Source organism: Pagrus major, chromosome 15 (assembly GCF_040436345.1).
Source record: "Pagrus major chromosome 15, Pma_NU_1.0".
NCBI lineage: Eukaryota > Metazoa > Chordata > Actinopteri > Spariformes > Sparidae > Pagrus > Pagrus major.
In genome coordinates, this window is record NC_133229.1 from 3,403,340 (window position 1) to 3,413,003 (window position 9,664).

Here is a 9,664-nt window from a genome sequence, read left to right on the forward strand (position 1 = left end):
TATATATATATATATATATATATATATATATATATATATATATATATATACATATATATATTATATATATATATACACATACATGATGATGAATTAGGAAATTTAACTCACAGGACTTGTTGTTTCAATCCCTTAGAATAATCAGCACTTGCCTGGTGTCTGGTGTCTTGAGTGGGGGAGGGGTAATCCCTTCAACAGAGTCATCAGGTGGGCCCCCTCCTACATCAGTGTTTTGTAGATAGGCCCACGACACCTCCAGAGGTTCAATGGCGACACCTGGCATTCCAGGTGTGTCCCCCTCCACTTTTACCCCTTTTGCTGGACATCATGCAGCCCAGAAGACTGGAAGACTTCCTCTTCCCCCAAAGCCAGGTGCTGCTTTGCTCAGCAGCCTCTGATAGCGTCTTGACGGCTTGTCGGCTTGTCGGAATGCTTGTTCTTGAAACCCTATACTCTCCAGGAGCCTGGTTGTTGACATGGCTACAAACCCTCTACAAGCAACTTCTACAGGGAGCACCAGGGTACGCCAGCCGCATTGTTCTGCCTCGGCTGCTATGTCTGCATATTTCAGGCATTTGTGTTCGTACGCTTCCCCAACTGCCAGTCCCACTGTACCCTTAGCTCCACAATGTACAGGGACTTCTGTCAGGTCCGGCCTGAGATTAGTTGTAACGATCTGGGAGCTGTCCTGCTCTTATGAAGGGGGTGATGTTTGATACTCCAGGCAATTGGGGGAGGGAAGGCAGTGGTGATAGTTCTCCTTCTTCCCAGGGTGATTGCCAGTTGACGTAGCACCTGGTTGTGCCTCCAGGTGTGGTGGCATTGACACAGACTGGTTTTGCAGCCATAAGGATTTGCCTTAATGTTGCTGGAGTTTGGCAGAGAGCACATGAGGGATCAAACATTGTAGGTTGTTCTGATGATGAAGCTGAGTCGCCTTCCCTCCATCTCCAGGTGGTCTTACGATGCTCTCAGGTTTTCCCAACATTATTTTCCCCCTAGTGCTACCCTCACAAAAATTCTTGAAATTTTTCCTGCTAGTGGCAAAAGACAAAATCACAACAGTCCACATTCTGAGTGCTATATTGCAGGCAACTGGACTTGTTTCAGTTTCTTGAAGACGTTTCACCTCTCATCCAAGAGGTTTCTTCAGTTCTGAGAACTGGTCGAGTCCAGTAACTTAGTATTACCATGACCTGGATGACTGAGAACCATAATTAACATATCAGTCTCCATTTTTATCGCAATTTATTTTTCCCAGTGTGAGCACAGCCATGGTTATTTAAATAAAATCTTATTTATTAGATTAAAAATTATAGACTCTTTAAATCTAAGGAATGTGGAACTGTACCTTTAAATATTCCTGTGGTGTGTGTATCCTACTAAGAGCCATTCTATTTTAGTAAAAAACTTAATTTTGGCTATTATCCCAGAAGTTCATACAGTAGGCTATACTGACTATAAAATTGGATGCTTTAAGTATTAATCTAAGCCACAAACACATGGAGGAGCCAAATTTGCCATTTTGGAGGGCAAGTAATGTAACTGTTGTGAAATACTGTCAGGGTCCTAGAGGGAAAAGTAAACGTTTGTCTGAACACAAGGAATAAATCTAAGAAAGTAAAAACGAAAGCAAGAAGGAGAACTGTCACATTTAGCTTTACGGGTGCAAGATTTTAGGTCATAAGTAACATTCAAGATTAACAGTCACTTCAATTGTCCCTTCGATCATGGGAGTTCTACTATAGTCTATGATCTTACCCTCTACATCTTGAGAGGGTATAAGTGTGAAAGAAGGGGACTTCTCAAAAAGCAATTAAATGATGTAATCTTTTGCTCTTCCTCTCCATCAGTCATTCATCCTTCCCACAGAAAGACAGAGAGATGTCAGGGGCAGAAGAAAGATTGATCAATTTACAGTGGCCACCACTTAGCCAGTAAAAAGGGTCAATGAGGGACAGAGAGGAAAAAAGAGGAATGTAATGAGGAGGCAGTGAAGGAAGGAGGCTGAGTGGGAAGAAGGCAGTGAGCAGTGTCAGATTACATTGATAGACCATGAGTCTGAAGAGTGAGTGATTCAGTTGTAATCATGCCTTTAATGTCTATGTGTATAGTTTGATTATTGTCACATTTTTGTTTTTGGTTAAAGTTAAGTTCCTGCTGCATGATTCACACCAAGTGGACACCAAGTTATGATGAGTTATATGATTGTGCCTTTCAGAGGTAGATGCACAGGTGAACGGGATTGTTTGAAGTAAAACCTCCCTTTTAATTTTACACTGTATTCTTATCTAGAATATTATTATCTTATCTTGGGTACCGTTCACATTTGAACTGAAGCTGGTTCCAATACCAGCACCAAGAATTCGATACCGATAACAAATGGTACCTTTTTTCGGTACTTTACTCTGTCTGTGACAACAAAAGCATAATGAGTGGGATTAATAAAAGTGCCTCCGAATGTACTGTTTAACCTGCTGTCTTTATTGTCCAATTAATGAGTTGTTGTCCTCACTGTTTACGCAAAATGTCCAGAAAGAATGTATGTTGTTAAGACCAGTTTGAACGGCCTCAATCTTTGTTACTTTGAGTGGTGTCCCAGATTGTTTGCAGGGGGACCCCAGCCTGGTCCATGGCGTGGAGCAAATGTGCTGCTCACAGTCTGTCAACTAAAGCTGGCTGTGACAGCCCATGTTAAAATGCCCAACTTTACAGCAGAAATAAACATTTTTACAGCCTGATACAAAAGCAGTTTTCACAACTGTACAGGGGGTGATTTTTTATATAACTAAATTGTTTAAATTGTATGAAAGTTCTGCATAATTAAGATAGATAGATAGATCCAGCTCTCACACTAATGATAACAAAGACCACAATAACTGATTCAGTTGACAGGAGTAAACACTGGGATCCTTTATCTGTTTTACTGCCCAGCAGACTTTCTGTCGAGGCCATTAGTGATGGCTGCTAAAGGGAGACCATGTCAATTATTAACCACCGGGTCATTGTTTAGAAGGTCTAGTATCTGCTGACTGCAATAGTGAAACACAGAAACTGGTGGATTTAAAGCAACAGTACATATGTTAACAGCTTCGCTTTCAGAACAATAAGCTGAGTCACAAATAAACATTAGTTTATTCCAGTTAATTTATTCTCAGTTCTGACAGAGATGTCAGAGAGGGGCTGTTTCTTTTTGTTGATCAGCTCATTGTGGTTACTATCTTCTTTAATCCTATATTGGATTTAATTATTTGCTTACAATTGGGTCCTGTGCGTTCAGTTCACTTTATATATTGTAGTCTGTGGGTCTCCATTAGCTCAGCTTGGTCTCAAGACATTTGCATTTTCTGTATGCAAACGACTTCCCAGGGAGTACACACTGCAGTCTTCAGTGCTGGTCAGGGAGACTATAGCCCCATTCACACTGCCCTTCCATTCCAGGGATCATGCACTGATTGTCTGCATCGTTGTCTGTGTGAAAGTTTCAGATGCGGAGAGGGGGGACAGTTTCACTTTAGCTCTGATCTGCCTCCGGAGGTAGTATCAGAGCCGCAGCAGAGGCGAGACGCGTCTGTGTGAATGGAAAAGCCAGCAGCATGAAACAGGTGTGTGTCGGTCTGATGGTGTTCACAGTCTGATAACTAAACAGATCCTTCACTCATCAAATAAAAGAGAAATGTCCCACACTTCAACCCACGAAGCAACGTTACAGGTCCAGACAATAGTAACGTTGTAACTGGTTGTGTCTTTGGCAACTTATATGAGGAAAAAAATACCACATCCATACGTGGGAAAGCCTCTGTCATCCTGTCTCTCCTACCGACTCTTCGTCACATTTCTGCCTAAAAAAACAGCATTTGTCCACAGCAGCAGAGCCAGGCAGCTCCTGCACTTGAATTGTGGTGATTATGTGACATCATTTAGAGCAAAAAACTCACCATGTCTCTGTGTCCTTCCACTATTGTGTTGTTGTAGTTAATGTCTCTGGAAACTTATATAGAAAAAAATCACAGCGATGGTCAGCCCTCATGATTGAGACTTCAGTGAACTTTCCCCCAGAAAACAGCATCCCTCCCCGCAAGTGAGAGTCAGACAGGGTTCTCTATTTACTGATGGTGATTTTGTAATTATGTCATTTAGAGCAAAAAATGTAACTTTGTCACTTTCCAGGATGCATGGTGGGTCAGGATCTCTACACAACACATTATAACTGCATCCATATGATTATAAACAGTCCGTGGATACATGCTTAGATTAACAGGTGGACACCAGGGGAAACACGTTGAAAAAACCACATGGATCGCAACGTCATGATGTGGACCGTCACGCTTTTTTTTCAGCCCCGGCATGCTGTGTGAATTGACACACTGGTGCAGCTTTACGCTGGCGGTGCTTGGTTCAGTGTGAACAAACATAGGCAAAAAAATGCAGAGCCTTCGCTACACCCGATAATGCTGAGTCTGTAAAGGGCTTATAGGTGTTGGGGGTGGTTAGGGCTGGGTGGGGTAGGAAGCAGGGTGGGGGTTTTGGAGGTCACATCTCAAATCACAACACAGGTGGTACAGGTACAGTCAGGTTTGTAATCAGGAACATTAAAGGTATGGGTAACCCACTCAAGAGCTCTTTATCAAATCCCTGTGTTATTGGTTAATATTTATGCCCTTAATTTTGATGACGTCAACTTTGCTCAAACATAACTGAGCAATCATCCTTTTCTAAACAATCATTTACTTATATTTGGGGTGATTTATATTGCATAATAATCAAAATCAATCCTGCTTTAGATCATTCTAGCCCTCGCAACTATTCTCAATCTAATATGTCTAAACCCTTTTCTGATTTAACGAATCAGAATGGATTTAACGATCCTTGGAGATTCCGTAATGCCACAGCTAAAGAATTTTCTTTTTTCTCCCAGGTATATCATTATTCCAGGATTGATTATTTTTTTAGAGACCATTCTTTGAATTCATGTGTAATTTCCTCTGAATATTTAAGCATCATAGCAGCATTATATCAGATCATGCCCCTTTATCCTTGTCAAATGTCAAATATCAAATTCTGATGTCAAATGTCACATCAGAAAACCTCCTCTTTGGAGATTCCACCATCTACTTCTATCTGATAGTGACTTCTGTAAGTTTATCTCAAATTCTATTGATGATTTTCTCACTTTAAATCAGAATGATTCCACCTCCTATGCCTTAATATGGGAGTCACTAAAGGCATATCTTAGAGGGCAAATCATCTCCTTTTCAGCACACTCAAACAAAGAACATAAAACAAGGCTTTGTGAGCTCACGCCCAAGATACTCCAGCTCCATTATTTAAACAGCGACTCGACTTGCAGGCTGAATTCAATCTCATATCTCCTCATGATGCGGAGTGGACAATAATAAAAATCACGTAGCTCTTATTATGAACATGGTGAGACTCCTCCTGGCTCAGTGGTCTTCTATGTTCAGAGCTTATCTCAGGCAGTAGCAGTTCTCCTCCAGAGTGCTGTCTTATCAGTTGTTTTGGTTTGTCTTGCCTTTTGTCCTTGGCAGGAGGAACTGATGTGTGATGCACACATAGTAAAATATGTTGGAGGTGAACAGTTTCACTCCTTACTTGTTAAGGCAAAATCCATCTGCCTTAAAGAGGTGTCTGCGTTCCCAGAAAATGTTAAAATTATCAATAAAGTTCACCGATTGTACAACCTGCCGAATCTCTCATCACCTCTTCGGACAGTCAGTAGAGGGCCACTGATAACATGGGGGATATGACTACATGGGGCTGGGAACAGTTACACGTTTACACCTGGAAACTACTCAACACAACTGAAGTACAATCACAGTCTGACTTGCTGGCCCAAAAAATGGCAAAAATAATGACATTCTGTTTTATTTACATTCTACACAGTGTCACAACTTTTCGGGAATCAGGGTTGTAAAATGTGAAGCAGTCTGCACCTCAGCTCACAGTTCCATTCCAGTGATTATGAACAAAGGAGGATTACAGGAAATGCTCCATAGGCAGTACAGAACACAGGCTCTCTGTGTCCCTCTGTTGGTGGAGCTGTGGAGGAGTCCAGTGTTCTTTATCTATATGTTAATATGTTGCTGTTGTTTCTTCCAGGCAGGATTATTGCTAAACCATATTATCAAACTGCCAACAAGTCTCTAAAGATTCTCCAGTTGATCCAGAATGCCGCTGCACTTGTACTGACAAGAACTCATATTATATTTCTCCCACAATAGCTTCTTGCACTGGCTCTCTATAAAATCCAGAACAAAAGGCAGACAGCCTATGTATGTTTATGGGGAGGGTTAAAACTGTTTGGTTTTTTTTAGCTTAAGCTTATAGTTAGGGCAGGTTCAGTCTTTCCTCAGACCTTATTATTATTGTTATTATTATGACTTGACTAAGTCTGAAGCTGACTACAGCATAAAAGCACTTCCATCATCCAGTAATACTGGACTTCCTGTTAAAAGCCCATCATTAGGCCATCATAAGCTTTTAGTTCCCATCAAGTCTTTATGGCAAGGAGGCCTTTCACTTTCTGATTAGAGCTTCACTGCACTGACATAAACACAGTCACATGATCACAGTGCATGTATTCACACAAACAACTTCAGCTTTCACAATAGACAAGAATTTAAATTATAGCAGGTTTTGGTTTAGAGTGTGTGTGTGTGTGTGTGTGTGTGTGTGTGTGTGTGTGTGCGTGTGTGTGTTAGCAGAGGACAGTCATGATTATTTTTCCTGGAATGTCTTTGTACAGTGGTTCACCTGAAGAGTCACATTAATGCAGTGGAGTAAATGACAGGGGAGAGGAGGGGTGACACATCCTGTGTCTCCTCCTCTTGAGTAATTGCTGCAATACATTCTTGTTCAATTGCCTGACCGCTAAACAAAGACAAATTAAATTACTGGTGAGTATTCATGGATGGAGGCGTAGGTTGAACATAGATGAGTTTCTCCTTCAAAGTGAAATCTCCAAATGTCTCCTAAACCTCAGACATGTGAGGGAGTGCTCCATCAAGGAAAAGCTTGAGTTTCCTGGTAACTGAACTTCCACCTGACCTATGCACACATAGGTTTTTGAATGTGCTAATAGATTTTATGAAGCTGTAACAAAACGGGAAGGGAAAACTTAATTTCATCAACACTGTCTGCAGAGTCCATGTAAGGTCACGATGGTAAACGTTCTGAAATACTTTTTCATTCACAGTAGATCTTTCTTATCACTTTTTCACTCATTTGCAATACTATCCTCTGTTCTCGCTCATTGACAGTAGTATCAGGAATAATTTAAGAAAAAACCCAGTTGTGCATATGTACTCGACTGATTAAACTACATACTCACACAACTCTAGATTACAGTACACCTTAAATCTGATACGGGGCAGGACTGTGAGCACTTACCACACCATAACATGAATCAATGTGATTTATTTGTAATGGGACATTCACTACATTTTATCCATTATAAAAATACCATAGTCCACAAATGTAGGAAAAAAAACCAACATTTTATGAATGTCAGTTCTGCAGTATTGGTCAACTGCTCATTTCTGCCTGCCCTGTCACCAGCCATTCTCACCTAATCGGCCAACTCCTCTCACCTGTTCTCTCAGCTGCTCCTCATCACCAGTCAGCCCAGTTTAGCTACCCCGGCCTCCCTGTAAACACACCTGCCTTCTGTCCCCAAGCTTGAGATTTTCTGCTGCATCCTTGGTTCCTGTTTTGCCTGTGGCTGCCTGGCATAACCTTGCACCAAAACGCTACAGTGTGAGTGTTTCAGTCAGCTTACCTGTGGTTCAGAGATTCTCACTGTGTTGCCACATTTACTGTTGTGTGTGCCCCCGGTGAAAACCCACCTGCTGGCTCTCCAATCCTCTGCCTTCATGACCACATCGCCTGCCTGCTCCTACCTGGTACCGCTGCCTGAAGTTGAACTGTACGTGTGTTTGGCAAATTCCACTGCTCACTCAAGTGCTTCCTGGCCTGATTTGGCTTGAGAAATTATTGGTAGGCCTACATTTTACAATTTCATCCACTGGAAATACCCCAGATCACATATTTGAAGATATTAAAAAGCTTAAAGTATGTAAATTGATTCAATGACTAATTTTTAATTTTTTAAATAGCTTTTCTAAATAAAAATGGTGGTGCATTGAACTGCAAGACACTTAAATAAAAGCTCTTACCAATTGAAATGTCCACAGGGCTTCTGCCCTCACTGCCAGCCTCCTGCCTGGCCTCTAGATCAGTTCCTGGGGGTAGTCCCTGGTATTCAAACCTTTCATCTGCATTTTTGTAGCCAATAAAGTTATCCAATCGCAACCAGGCCAATAAAAAAACGTGACATAAGGGAGGGGGCCACCCACCAACCCACAGGACCCAAAGGATCCACTACAACCATCAGATGCCAGACACCACAAGACACCCCCATTGGTCTTTTGTCCACGCCTTGATGGATCAGAGATGTTCTGGTTGCACAGGAGGAACCTTCAGAATGTATAGCAGTTGTTTTAATGTTGTGGCTGACTGGTGTATATGATATTGTTTTCACTTTTGATATGTACAGTATAAGATAATTAGCTTGGCTAGGCTAACAGCTTGGCAGTCACTGTTTTCTTGTGCTGGCTATACAGCTGTATTAATTTTATTATCTCAAAGTCCATGAAATGGTCTTTCCTAGAAATGTTAAGCATGAAGATTAGCAAGACAGTGGGAGATTAGCAATGTGTCTTCCCTTTCCCAGCAGTTGGGAAAGAACACATGGGAGCTTTCATTTTATCTTGAGAAGCTACAGCCTTTGTTCACTGGCAGACTATAATGCCTATAAAGCACTTATAATTATAATCTACACTGCATATTTTCTCTTAAAGCAACACTAGGTAGTTTGGACTCATTACTACCCCCAGCTGGTTGAGAAGCGCAATTATCTATTACCAGTGTCATAAATACTGTCGCTGTATGAGCATCCCTGGGGAAATGAATACACGTGAATTTGTTGACGGAGCCGGCAAATCACAAAATCGTCTGAAAAAACCTCAATCGAGTGCCAACAACAAGCTAGATCCAGAGATAGCAGTTGGTAGTTTGTTAGCATATAGGCTGCACAGCACATTAGCATGCTAGAATTATTCTCATACCAAGTTGGTTATAGTGATTGCACCGACTAAGTTACTTCCAAAACACGACGCTTAGGCGTGAATGTGTTTAGTAACGTCTGAAAATATAACTATGTTTTCGGGAGTTACTAAATACAATCGCAAGTTGACGTTGTGTTTGGTGTAATAACTACAACCAACTCGGTACGACAACAGTAAGTAGCATGCTAACGTTACCGATAACAACAATAGCCTAACGTTACCTCCCGACCACACTGTTCAACAATTACGTTGATTATCTGCATGAACTAAGGAATCTGCAGCTTTTCAAGACAAGACATTCAGTGTTTTAGTAAGTTAGTCATCGTTTACAGTCACTACATGAAAACATGCAAGCTATTGAAACGGACAGCATTAGATTATCTCCCTGCTTTATTACGGTTATAAACTGTGGACAAATAGTGCCCCAATGAACACCACATAACAACAAATCAACTCAAAGTAAAAGTCAGTAAGATAATAAATATGTATATGTAATATATGACTTTCCAGTAGCATCA